Source organism: Papio anubis, chromosome X (genome assembly GCF_008728515.1).
Source record: "Papio anubis isolate 15944 chromosome X, Panubis1.0, whole genome shotgun sequence".
Classification (NCBI taxonomy): domain Eukaryota; kingdom Metazoa; phylum Chordata; class Mammalia; order Primates; family Cercopithecidae; genus Papio; species Papio anubis.
In genome coordinates, this window is record NC_044996.1 from 98,815,889 (window position 1) to 98,828,879 (window position 12,991).

The 12,991-nt window shown below is 41.0% G+C and overlaps 1 protein-coding gene and 1 non-coding gene across 8 annotated transcripts in view; one reads left to right on the forward strand and one right to left on the reverse strand.

Annotated features, from left to right (window-relative positions):
- Nucleotides 1–12,991, forward strand: part of ZNF674 (zinc finger protein 674) — a 41,354-nt gene that overhangs the window by 17,446 nt on the left and 10,917 nt on the right. The gene's annotated exons all lie outside the window — the stretch shown is intronic.
- Nucleotides 7,544–7,646, reverse strand: LOC116272179. The gene has a single exon (XR_004180908.1). It is a non-coding gene; the product is annotated as a U6 spliceosomal RNA (small nuclear RNA).

A 12,991-nucleotide genomic window follows, 5' to 3' on the forward strand; every position in this document is an offset into this window, starting at 1 on the left:
AGCCTCCCAAGTAGCTGGGATTACAGGTATGCACCATGATGCCCAGCTAATTTTTTTTTTTTTGTATTTTTAGTAGAGACAGGGTTTCTCCATGTTCATCAGGCTGGTCTCGAACTCCCGACCTCAGGTGATCCGCCTGCCTCGGTCTCCCAAAGTGCTGGGATTATAGGCATGAGCCACCATGCCCAGCCTCTTTTTGCCATTTTTTACTGGCTAGAATCTTGAGTATTGTGTTGAATAGGCATAGTGAGAATGACTTCTTTGCTTTATTCCTGATTTTAGGGCAGAAGTACTCACTTTCTCATTATTAAGTATAATTTTTTATTTGTAGAGTTTTCCATTGGTGGCCTGACAATGGTTGAGGATTATTCCTTTTAATCTTAGTTTTTTGAGTTTTTATCATGAATTGATGCTGAATGTCGTGAATGCTTTTTCTGTATCAATCAATATAATCATGCTTCTTCTCCTTTATTTTTAAATTAATTAAATAATTATTATTATATTTAGAGATGGAGTCTCATTCTGTTCCCCAGGTTGGAGTGCAATGGTGTGGTCATAGCTCATTGTGGCCTCAAACTCCTGTGCTCAAGTGATCCTCCTGCCTTAGCCTCCAGAGTAGCTGGGACTACAGGCATGTACCACCATGCCCAGCTATTTTTTAAATTTTTTGTAAAGATGAGGTCTTGTTGTGTTGCCCAGCTGGTCTTGAACTTCTGGCCTCAAGTGATCCTCCAGCTCAGCCTCCCAAAGTTCTGGGATTACAGGTGTGAGCTACCATGCCTAGTTAATTTGCAGATTTTTCTTTTTCTTTCCTTTTTTTTTTTTTTGAGACGGAATCTCGCTCTGTGCCCAGGCTGGATGGAGTGCAGTGGCACGATCTCAGCTCACTGCAAGCTCCGCCTCCCAAGTTCAAGTGTTTCTCCCACCTCAGCATCCTGAGTAGCTGGGATTATAGGCACCTGCCACCATGCCCGGCTAATTTGTGTGTGTGTGTGTGTGTGTGTGTGTGTGCGCGTGTGCACGCACGCATCTTTTTTTAGTAGAGACGGGGTTTCTCCGCGTTGGTCAGGCTGGTCTCGAACTCCCCTGACCTCAGGTGATCCACCTGCCTCAGTCTAACACAGTGCTGGGATTACAGGTGTGAGCCACCATGCCTAGCCAATTTGCAGATATTGAACCAGCCTTTCCATTACCTGTGTAAACCCCACTTGATAATGATCAGTCATTCCTTTGATATGCTCCTATTTATTTTTACTTATATTTTATTATTTTGCATCTGTGTTTTATGTGTCATAATTGTTTGTAGTTTTCTTCACTTACACTGTTTGTGTCTGGTTTTGACGTCAGGGTTATGCTGGCCTCATAAAATGAGTTGGGAAGTGTTTCCTCCTCTTCTGTTTTCTGAAATTTATATAGGACTAGCATTATTTCTTAAATGTTTTGTAGCGTTCATCAGTGAAGACATCTGGGCCTAGCATTTTCTTTGAGGGGAAGTTTTGAACTACAAATTGTTTTTTTGTTTTGTTTTTGTTTTTTTTTGAGACGGAGTTTCGCTCTTGTTGCCCAAGCTGGAGTACAATGGTGCGATCTTGGCTCACCACAACCTCCGCCTCCTGGGTTTAAGCAATTCTCCTGCTTCAGCCTCCTAAGTGGGATTACAGGCAAACACCACTTTGCCCAGCTAATTTTTGTGTTTTTAGTAGAGACAGGGTTTCACCATGTTGGCCAGGGTGGTCTCAGACTCCTGACGTCAGGTGATCTACCAGCCTCGGCCTCTCAAAGTGCTGGGATTAGAGGCGTGAGCTACCACGCCCGGCTACAAATTCGTTTTTTTTTTTTATATAATTATAGGTATATTCAGATAACTGTTTTCTTCTTGAGCAAGCTTTGGTGGTTTGTGGCCTTGAAGGAATTTGTCTCATCTAAACTATCAAGTTTTTGATATAAAGTTTTTTTTGGCCAGGCGGGGTGGCTCACGCCTGTAATCCCAGCACTTTGGGAGGCCGAGGTGGGCGGATCTCGAGGTCAGGAGTTCAAGACCAGCCTGGCCAACATAGTGAAACCCTATCTCTACTAAAAATACAAAAATTAGCCGAGCATGGTGGCATGTGCCTGTAGTCCTGGCTACTCGGGAGGCTGAGGCAGGAGAATCGCTTGAAACCAGGAGGCGGAGGTTGCAGTGAGCCAAGATCGTGCCACTGCACTCTAGCTTGGGCAACAGAGTGAGACTTCGTCTCTAAATAAATAAATAAATAAAATAAAATAAAGTTTTTTTCCATAAGATTTCCTTATTATTTTTTAATATTTGTAGGATCTGTAATGTTGTTCTCCTGATATTGATAATGTATGTTTTTTCTTGATCAGTCTGACTTAAGATTTATCCATTGTATTAATCTTTTCACAGAACCAACTTTTGCTTGTGTTTATTTTTGTGTTTTTCATTTTCTGTTTCTTTGAGATAGAAATCCTTATTGATTACTGCATCTTGCATACAGAAGAGCATTTAGAACACATGCATACTTTTCAGAAGAAACATATAGCTAACACCTGGATAATCACCATTCAGGTTGAGAACTACGACTCTACCCCTTCCAGATTGCATCCTCCTACCTCTCTCCTGGATGTAACCTGTATCCTAAATTCGGGGGTAATTATTTTAAGATTTTTGTTAGAGCTTCTGCTGTCTGTATTTATATCCACAGGCAATATATTGTTTAGTTTGAACTTTTTCTTCTTTGAGCTTTATGAAAACAGAATCATCTGTATGAATTATTTTGTGACTTGTTTCTTTTATTCACTATTATAGTTGTGCGATTCAGCCATGATGTTTATTTTCATTGCAGGATAGTGTTCTTGTTTGGGTAGCACACAATTAAAAGTACCTACTCTTCTGTCTTTTAAATTATTTATTTTTTAGAAATAGGGTCTCACTCTGCTACCTAGGCTGGAGTGCAGTGGTGTGATCATAGCTCATTGCAGGCTTGAACTCCTGGGCTTAAGCAAGCCTGCTGCCTCAGCCTCCTGAGTAGACAGTACTATAGGCATGTGCCACTGTACTCAGCTATTCTTATTTTTCATGTAGAGATGGAGTCTCATTATATCACCCAGGCTGGTTTTGAACTCTTGGCCTCAAGAAATCCTCCTATCTTGGCCTCATAAAGTGTGGGATTACAGGTGTCAGCCACTGCACTCAGCCAGTATTTACTCTCTTGATAGAGTTTGGGTTGTTTCCATTTTAAGGCTAGTATAGCTAATGATAATACTGCCATTATTTTATATGTCTGCTAGGAACATTTGCTGTGAGAGCTTTACTAATGTATATACCTAGGTTGTAGTTTCTGGGTTCTGGAGGTGTGAATAATTTATAGATAAGGCCAAATGTTGTTTGTGATGTTGTTGGTTTGTAAAGCATTTGTAGATGCTCCCTCTGTGCCACTTCTGCTTGTCAGACTATTATTTGTTCCCATTCTGGTAGGTGTGTATTAGTATCTTATTGTGATTGAAACTTTTGTTTCCTTGATTAGTAATGTAATTGATCCTCATTTCATATTTTATAGAGAACTTGAGTGACTTGTGTAAATCTTACACAGCGCCTGCGTAAGTCTTCAACTCTTTTTTTTCTTATGGTATGTGTCTTCCTCCTACTTACTCATAGCACTATTTTCTTTCTTTTTTTTATTTTTTTATTTTTTTTTTGAGACAGAGTCTTGCTCTGTCACCCAGGGTAGAGTGCAGTGGGGAGATCTCAGCTCACTGCAACCTCTGCCTCCTGGGTTGAAGCCGTTCTCCTGCCTCAACCTCCCGAGTAGCTGGGATTGCAGGTATGTGCCACCATACCTGGCTAATTTTTGTATTTTTAGTAGAGATGGGATTTTGCCATGTCAGCCAGGCTGGTCTTGAACTCCTGACCTCAGGTGATCCACCCCCCTCTTGGCCTCCCAAAGTACTGGGATGACAGGCGTGAACCACTGCGCCTGGCCCATAGTACTTCTTTCTTTCTTTTCTTTTCTTTTCTTTTCTCTTCTTTTCTTTCTTTTCTTTTCTTTTTTTTTTTTTTTGACAGTGTCTCAGTTTGTTGCCCAGGAAATCATGACTCACTGCAGCCTCAACCTCCTTGGGCCCAAGTGATCCTACTTCCTCAGCATCCTGAGTAGCTGGTACTACAGGCATGCACCACCACACCCAGCTAATATTTGTATTTTTTTGTAGAGATGGGGTTTAGCCATGTTGCCCAGATTGGTCTCAAACTCCTGGGCTCAAGCGATCCACCTGCCTCAGTCTCCCAAAGTGTTAGGATTATAGGCATGAGCCACATGCCTGGTGGCACTATTTTCAGTAGAGTACATATTACTGCTTTATTGCAAGTATACTGTCCCTTTGTTAGATTGTCTTTTTTTTTTTTTTTTTTTTTTGAGACAGAGTCTCGCTTTGTCACCCAGGCTGGAGTGCAGTGGTGCGATCTTGGCTCACTGCAACCTCCACCTCCCGGGCAACCTCCACCTACTGGGCTCAAGCAATTCTTCCACCTCAACCTCCCAAATAGCTGGGATTACAGGTGTGCACCACCATGCCCAGCTAATTTTTTGTATTTTAGTAGAGATGGGATTTCACCATGTTGCCCAGGCTGGTCTCGAACTCCTGAGCTCAGGCAATCCGCTCACCTCGGCCTCCCAAAGTGCTGGGATTAGAGTCATGAGCCACTGTGCCCAGTCTCGATTGTCTTTTCACTGTCTTTCTTGTGCCTCTTGTTGAACAGAGATTCTTTATATTTAAATTGGGTTTCTTGTAGACATGATATAGTTGAATCTTGTGTTTTTAATCTCAACTGACAATTTGCCTTTTAATTGGCGTGTTTTTGTAATTATTGACATTGTTGGATGTAGGTCTACCATTTTATTATTTCTTTCTTCTTTGTCCCCCTTTTTCTGATTGTTGTTATTCTACTCTCTCATTCCTCTCTTCTTTGGAACATTTGAATATTTTCTTTTTTTTTTTTTTTTAACTTTTTTTTATTATACTTTAAGTTCTAGGGTACATGTGCACAATGTGCAGGTTTGTTATATATGCCATGTTGGTGTGCTGCACCCGTTAACTTGTCATTTACATTAGGTATATCTCCTAATGCTATCCCTCCCCCTCCCCCCAAATACTTTCTTAAACTTTTTGTTTTCAGATTATTATACATTCTCATGCGCTTGTAAGAAATAATACCAAGAGATTGTAATGTACCCTTTATCCAGTTCCCCCCATTGGTAGGTAACATCTTGCAAAACTGTAGTACAGTATCCTAACCAGGATATTGACATCTATACAGATCAAATATGGAGCATTTCTATCACTGCAAGGATCCCTCATGTCACTCTTTTTATTATTTTATTTATTTATTTATTTATTATTTATTTATTTATTTATTTTTGAGATGGAGTCTCACTCTGTGGCCCAGGCTGGAGTGCAATGGCGTGATCTGGTCTCACTGCAACCTTTGCCTCCTGGGTTCAAGCGATTCTCCTGTCTCAGCCTCCCGAGTAGCTGGGATTACAGGCACCTGCCACCATGCCTGGCTAATTTTTGTATTTTAGTAGAGGACGGGATTTCACCATGTTGGCCAGGCTGGTCTCGAACTCCACATCTCAAGTGATCTGCCCGCCTCGGCCTCCCAAAGTGCTGGGATTACAGGCGTGAGACACCACGCCTGGCCGTCACTCTTTTATAGTCATACCAATTTTCTCCCAGTCCATCTCGTCTTATAGCCTGGTAACTAATAATCTGTTATCTGTTTCTATGATTTTGTCATTTGAAAAATGCTATATAATGGAATCATACTGTATCTAACTGTAAGGGATTAGTTCTTTCTCACTCAGCATAATACTCCAGAGATTCATTCAGGTTGTTGTATGTATCAAGCTTGATTCTTTTTATTGCTAAGTAGCATTCCATGGTATGCATGTTTGTTTAACCATTCCCCTATTGAAGGACATCTAGGTTGTATCCAGTGTTGGGCTATTACAAATAAATTTGCTACAAACATTTCTGTGTAGGTTTTTATAATAAGTTTTTATTTTTCTGGGATGAATTTCCAGAAGTGCAATTATAATATAAATATTATATTTTAAATGTTCCTCTTTACTTTTTGTCACTGTCTTGTTTTTAAATTAAATTTTTATTTATTTATTTATTGTTTTTCTTTTGAGAATGAGTCGCTCTGTCACCCAAGCTGGAGTGCAGTGGCACGATCTTGGCTCACTGCAAGCTCCACTATCCTGGTTCAAGCGATTCTCCTGCACCAGCCTCCCGAGTAGCTGGGACTACAGGTGCACACTGCCACACCCAACTAATTTTTGTATTTTTAGTCGAGATGGGGTTTCACCGTGTTAGCCAGGCTGGTCTTGAACTCCTGACCTCAAGTGATCTGCCCACCTCAGCCTCCCAAGGTGCTGGGATTCCAGGCGTGAGCCACCACACCTGGCCTATCTGTCGGTCTGTCTGTCTGTCTGTCTATCTATCTATCTATCTATCTAATCTATCTATGTATTTATTTGAGATGGTGTCCTGCTCTGTTGCCCAGGCTGAAGTGCAATGGTGCGATCTCGGCTCACTGCAACCTCTGCCTCCTGGGTTCAAGCGTTTCTCCTGTCTCAGCCTCCTGAGTAGCTGGGACTACAGGCGCACAGCACTACACCCAGCTAAGTTTTGTATTTTTAGTATAGATGAGGTTTCACCATATTGGTCAGGCTGATCTTGAACTCCTGACCTCAGGTGATCTACCTGCCTTGGCCTGCCAAAGTGCTGGGATTACAGGCGTGAACCACCGTGTCTGGCCCTATTTATTTAATTTTTTAAGATAGGGTTCTCACTATGTTGCCCATGCTGGTCTTGAGCTCCTGGGCACAAGCAATCCTCTTGCCTCACTCTCCCAAGTAGCTTGGACTACAGGTGTGTGATGTCATGCCTGGTTGTTATTTTTAAAAATCAATGGCTGCTGTAGACACTAAGATAGTCACATAGAACCTTTCACATTCTACTTATAGTTTAATAGTTCAAGTAATATGTAGAAGCTTTACAACAGTATAGATGTCTTTAATTTCTTTCTTTTATGTTACAGTTTTTGAACATATTACATCTACATAACATTTTAAATCCCCCAGACAGTGTTATATTTTTTTGCTTTCAACTATCATATATATCTTAAAGAATTCAAAAGGAGAAAAATTATCCATTACATTTACCCAGATATTTTGCCATTTCTGTTGCTCCTCATTTATACCTAAAGTTCCATGTTTCCCTCTGATATCATCTCCCTTCACCTGAAGAAGAACCTACAGCATTTCTCTTAGAAGTCTGCTGCTGACAAAAATCTCTTAATTTTCCTTCACCTGATAATTTTAAAATTTCATCTTTTTTTTAATTTTTATTTTTATGGGTAAATAGTAGGTATGTATGTTTATGGAGTACATCATATATTTTGATACAGGCATATGATGTGTAATAATCATAGAGTGAATGGGGTATCCATCCCCTCAAGCATTTATCCTTTGTGCTATAAAAAAATATGAAACCCTTCACAAATTTGCATGTCATCCTTACACAGGAGCCATGCTAATCTTCTCTGTATTGTTCCAATTTTAGTATATGTTCCAATTTTAGACAGTGAGCACTTGTCTTGAAGGGTGTTTTTGCTGGATGTAGAATTATGGATTGACATTTCTTTTCCTTTAGTATTTTTAAGATGTTCCATTGTTTTCTGACCTCCACTGTTTCTGATGAGAATTTTGCAGTCCTTTGAATCATTGTTTCCTCATAGACAGTGTACCTTTTTTTCCACTGGCTGCATTAGAAATGTTTTAAGTTGGCTTTCCAGGCTTTTGATTATAATGTTTCTGGTGTTTCTTTTGAGTTTATATTGATTCTGGTGTACTGCGCTTCTTGAGTCTGTAAATATATGTCTTTTTCCAAATATGGGAAGTGTTTGGTTATTATTTTTTGCAATCTTTTTTTCTACACTAGTTTCTTTTTCTCCTTCTTTGAGGACTCTAATGACATGTACATTGGACCTTTTGGTATTGCCCTGCAGGTCCCTAGAGGCCCTGTTTTTTTTTTTCAATCATTTTTACAATTTTTTTATTTTTACAGTTTCTTTTTCTCTGTTGAGAACGTCTGTTTATCCATTCATTTCAGGTGTTTGCCATTACCTCATAGAGCTTAAATGTCATAACTACTTAAATGTCTTTGATATTTCCAGCACCTGGGTTATTTCAGGATTGGCATCTGTTAATTGTCTTTTTCCCTGGAGAATTAGTCACAATTTTTTTTTTTTTTTTTTTTTGTGTGTGTGTGTGTGTGTGTGTATGTGATTGGTTGTTATGCTGAATAATTTTGGATTCTATCTTGGATAGTGGTGACTGTGTCGTTATTGCTTTGCTTTTTTCTTTTTTTCTTTCTTTTTTTTTTTTTGAGATGGAGTTTCACTCTGTCGCCCAGGCTGGAGTGCAGTGACACAATCTCAGCTCACTGCAATCTGCAACCTCTGCCTCCCAGGTTCAAGCAATTCTCCTGCCTCAGCCTCCCGAGTAGCTGAGATTACAGGCGCCTGCCACCATCTCCGGCTAATTTTTTGTGTTTTTAGTAGAGATGGGGGTTTTGCCATGTTGGCCAGGTTGGTCCCGAACTCCTGACCTCAAGTGATCCACCCGCCTTGGCCTCCCAAAGTGATGGGATTACAGGTGAGAGCCAACGCGACCAGCCCATTATTGCTTTTCATCTTTATCAGGTAATAAACCACTAGGTCTGTCTCACCTTCTATGGGTATCAGTTCCAACCAGTTCAGTTTTCAAAGCCTTTCAGTCTGTCGTGTGCACGTGCCATTTAGGGGTTAGAGACTCGAGTGGTGGGTTCGGTCTTTGTGCAGTGTTCAAAGCCTTCACTGCCCTGCTTACATTTGTCACTCAGGTGTTAGTCTCAGAGTTGAGCTGTGGCTTAAATCTTAGTTCAGTTCTCAAGGCTTGGTATGTAGCTTTGCTTTCTCTTGAGTGAAGAGTCCCTGGATGAACTCAGGGCTTGTGTATATTCATAAGTCACTGGGACCTGTACTTGGGTCAGAGTCTTGAGAGAGAAGATGAGGGATAAAAGGAGAACCCACTGATATATGAGTTGTTTCTCTACTTTTTGAGTCACCTCCGTAGTCTTCCTGGTTTTGTTGACTTGTCAGAGTCCTCGGGTAGTTACTTTATGTATTTTGTCCAGAGATTTTTGTTGCAATAATCAGTAGGAGAGGCTGTAGTAGACTTACTCCATTGTGGCTAGAAATGGAAACCTCAATTTCATTCATTCTTGCTTTTATCTTTTTTATTTCTGTCTTTCTGCTAGTTTGAATTCAATTTGCTCTTTTTCTAGTTTCATAAGGTCATCATTTGAGACCTTTCTTTTCTAATATAAGCATTGTGAATGCCATAACTATCTAAGTACTGATTTAGCTATTTTAAACCCTTTACTGTGGTTTAATTTGGCATATAAGAAATTATACATACTTAAAGTAAACAGGGATGGGCACAGTGGCTCACACCTGTAATTCCAGCACTTGGGGAGGTGGGGAGATTGTTTGAGACCAGAAGTTCAAGACCAGCCTGAGCAACATAGCAAGATCCCATCTCTACCAAAAATAAAAAACATTAGCTGAGCATGGTGGCACACGCCTGTAGTCCTAGCTACTCAGGAAGCTAAGGTGGGAGGATCACTTGAGCCTAGGAGTTTGAGGTTACAGTGAGCTATGATTGTTCTACTGTACTCCAGCCTGGGCGACAGAGCGAGACTCCGTCTCAAAAAAAAGAAAAATAAATAAATAAATAAATAAAAAATAAAGCAAACAGTTTTGGTAAGTGTTGACATGTATACACCCAGGATCACATCACCACAATCAAGATAATAAGATCACAGAACCAGTTGGGAAGTATTCCCTCCTCTTTCCAATTCTTTGAAAGAGTTTATGTAGAATTGTATTCTTTCTTCCTTAAAAGTTTGATAGATACTGGGTTATTCAGATTATCTATTTCTTCTTGAATGAGCTTTCATAATTTGTGTCTTTCTTCTTTCCTTTCTTTCTTTTTTTTTTTTTTTAAAGACAGAGTCTCGCTCTGTCGCCCAGGCTAGAGTGCAGTGGCTTACTGCAATCTCTGCCTCCCGGGTTCAAGTGATTCTCGTGTCTCAGCCTCCCGAGTAGCTGGGATTATAGGTGTACACCACCATGCCTGGCTAATTTTTGTATTTTTAGTAGAGATGGGGTTTTACCATGTTGGCCAGGCTGGTGTTGAACTCATGACCTCATGTGATCTGTCCGCTTAGGCCTCCCAGAGTGCTGGGATTATATGCATGAGCCATCGCGCCTAGCCAATAATTTGTGTCTTTCAAGGAGTTTGTCAGTTTTGTCCGTCAAATTTATTAGTATAAAGTTGTTCTTAATATTCCCTTATCATCCTTTCAATTTCTGAGGATCAGTGGTGGTCTTATTTTAGTTTCAAAGTAAGTCTAATCACATATAGTATTGAAAACGATGAAGTTCATTTAAAGGAAAAGTTCTCTCCCAGCAAATACCTGCTTCAGGCTGAAAGATTTTAGTGGCAAAAAGAGCATGCTCAGTGTTTTCTTTCTTTACTTTTCCAGCTAGTTCTCCCTTGCCTTTCTCCCCCACTCAACACCTAGGCCATCTCTGGCCCCTTGAATGCAGTGGGTAAGGAAGGAAGGAAGGAAGGAGATACAATGGGCAAAAAAAGGTTTGACCTAACTGACAAAGTTGTAATCTAATATTGATGCCCTCTCTATGTTGCAGATTCCAAAGACTCATTCTTCCTGTTCTTGGAACTTTATGGTTTCCTTGGAGATGTCCTAGCTGGAGCCCCCTGACTGCAATTTCCTTGATGCAAGAAGGGCCACTTATCCAACCAGTTATTTAATATATGTTACTTAATATATCCCTGGGCCCCATGGTGTACCTTCAGTCTCCTTTTGCCGAGGTCACCTTGATGCTAGCAAAAAGCCCTCTTTCCAAAGTAACCCAGCCCCGTTCATGTCCAGAGGGTCCACATCTGGCTTGTGGAGTGTGTGTGATTGTGGGGTTAAGACCCACAGTTCACCCCCATGCAACCTCTTCTCTACTACCACAGACTGCCTCAGCCTGTCATTTGTAAAGTTTTTCTACGTGAAAGTCAGGTGCCAAGTTCTCTGTGTCCCCTAAAGTCTAGTGGATATATATCAAACAGGTCATCTCTTTGAAATCCTTCTCATCAGATTGGGGCGGGGTGAACACACTCCTCACTCACCTACTGGGGAGAGAAAATGTCGCAGCTTTCAAATGGCTATCTCTAAAGAAATTTTCTTCCTTAGCGTCTTCAACCTTAACACTCTTATACTTTGTTTTTCTTCTTTTTAAAAATTTTTTGAGAGAGGGGCTCTCTGTTGCCTAGGCTGGAGAGTAATGGTGCCATCTTGGCTCATTGCAGCCTCAACCTCCTGGGCTCAATTGATCCTTCTGCCTAAGCCTCCAAAGTAGCTGAGGTTACAGGCACATGCCACGACACCTGGCTAAGTTTGTTTGTTTGTTTGTTTGGTAGACGCAGGGTTTCGCCATGTTGCCCAGGCTGCTCTTGAACTCCTGGACTCAAGTGATCTGCCTGCCTCCACGTCCCAAAGTGCTGGGATGACAGGCGTGAGCCCCCACACCCGGCCAACACTCTTACACTTTTAAGGGGTATGTTAGAGCTGAAGTACATTAAGTGGTTTTGACCTATTGCTTTTGAGTCCTGTAAAGGCCTGTGGACTGGGAAAATACTTGCTAGTATTTTATTACCAGTCTTTGAAATAAAAAGAGTGGGTTTTAACATTATGTCAAATTAATCCCCGAAAAGCATGGATTGCAGCCGGGTGGGCAGATACAGCTTCATGAAATGTATGGAATTCAGCTTTTGAATAGAAATCATCAATGTTAAAATGCAAAGCTTTATAACCTTATGTGGCAAAATTAATGTTACAGATAGTGTGTAATTTAGACTCATGCACACACACACACACACACACACACACGCAGAATTATAGATTTTAAATTTTGGTAATATGGCAAGGGTAAATTGGTATGTTATTGTAATTTTCACTTCCCTGATCACTATTGAAAGTATTTATCGGCCGGGCGCGGTGGCTCAAGCCTGTAATCCCAGCACTTTGGGAGGCCGAGACGGGCGGATCATGAGGTCAGGAGATCGAGACCATCCTGGCTAATACGGTGAAACCCCGTCTCTACTAAAAAATACAAAAAAAAAAACTAGCCGGGCGAAGTGGCGGGTGCCTGTAGTCCCAGCTACGGAGGCTGAGGCAGGAGGATAAGTGAACCCGAGGAGGAGGAAGCTTGCAGTGAGCTGAGATCCGGCCTGCACTCCAGCCTAGGTGTAGAGGCAAGACTCGTCTCAAAAAAGAAAGTATTTATCATTTCATATATTTATTGACTAGTTGAATTTCCTCTTCTGTGGCACTGTTCATATTCTTTTTTTGAACTGAGTCTCACTCTGTTGCCAGGCTGGAGTGCAGTGGTGTGATCAATAAACTCACTGCAACTCTACCTCCGGTTCAGCGATTCTCCTGCCTCCAGCCCTGAGCTAACTGAGGCTCCCAGGTGTGCGCCACCACGCCCAGCTAATTTTTGTATTTTTAGTAGAGACAGAGTTTCGCCATGTTGGCCAGAATGGTCTCAATCTCTTGACCCCGTAATCTGCCCACCTTGGCCTCCCAAAGTGCTGGGATTATAGAAATGAGCCACTGCGCCCGGCCGCCTGTTCATATTCTTTATTCATGTTTTTGTTGAGTTGTTTGTCTCTTCTTACTGCTTTATATGAATTCTTTGTATATTCTTTCAATTTTGTGTGTAGTCAGTATCTTTCCTTAGTCTAGGGTGTTTATGGTGTCTTTTTGAGTAGCAGTTTTAATTGTAAAAGAATCAAATGTATCAATTTTT